The following is a 1,150-nucleotide window of genomic DNA, read 5'->3' on the forward strand; positions in this document are numbered from 1 at the left end:
CTCATAGAGCACCTCCGTCTGAAACGGACCTGACAGCACTGGGAATTTTGTTTCTAGTTTATTGAAGGAGAACTCGTGTGATTCTGGGGAACTCTAGTGGCAAAACGGTTATGGGTTGGGCTGCCAACCTTAAGGTCGGCAGTTTGAAACCACCAGTAGCTCAGAGGGAGAAAGATGAGGCTTTCCACGCCCATAGAGTTAGTCTCGGGCAATCAGGGGCAGTTCTACCTGCCCTAGGGTCACTATAGGGTCTACCCTGCCATGTAGGTACCTACAGGGTCTACTCTGGCCTAAAGGGTCAGCATCGACTGTGAATTTGAGTTTCTAGAGATTCTCACACTGAGAATTAATGTTTGGCTCAGGAAGTGGCACCCACTTAAAATTCATTGACCTTTTGGACTTGGTTAAACTGAAACACTTTTGTGCTGCAAGGGACGCCACCAGGAAGGGAAAAGGCAACCCAGAGAGTGGCAGAAAGTATCTGACGCTCCCATCATTGAGAGATGATTAGAATACATAATAGACACGTTGCCATCAAGTGGATTCGAACACAAGGTAACTAACTGTGTGAGAGAGTAGAACTGTGTGCCGTGGGGCTTTTGTTGGCTTGCTTTGTTTTTTTAACCTGATGAAAATACACATCTTACCTTAACAATTTCTACATGTTCGATTCCGTGATGTGGATGACATTTTTCAAGCTACACAACCGTTCGCACCATGAACATAAACTTAGAGCTTCCCAAACCCATCTGAGTAGGAGCTATCAGTTTTTCTTCTCTCAGTAGTTGATCCCCGACTTGCTTCTCCATATTTCTAAGGTCCCCTGTGTAGCAAAAGGGATCCCTTCAAAGCACAGGTTAAGATCATGCCATCCCCTACTTCAGTGGCCTCCAGGTTCTCTCAGAATGCAGATTAAAGACCTTACTGGGTCTGCACCTACCAACTCTCCAGCCTCATCTCACACGACCCCTTTCACCATGGTCCAGTCACACCGATCCTCATCGCTTTCCTTGTCCCGCTCTCCACAATCCCTAGAACATTCTTCATCTCTGCTTATGGCATTGTCGTGGGCTGCCTGTTAGGCTGCTAACCACAAGGTCAGCGTTACAGAGTTAGAGTTCCAGTCTCAGAAACACCCCCTGCAGGGGGG

The sequence above is a fragment of the Echinops telfairi genome, unplaced genomic scaffold (assembly GCF_000313985.2).
Source record: "Echinops telfairi isolate 266 unplaced genomic scaffold, ASM31398v2 ScPeMD7_7410;HRSCAF=8448, whole genome shotgun sequence".
NCBI lineage: Eukaryota > Metazoa > Chordata > Mammalia > Afrosoricida > Tenrecidae > Echinops > Echinops telfairi.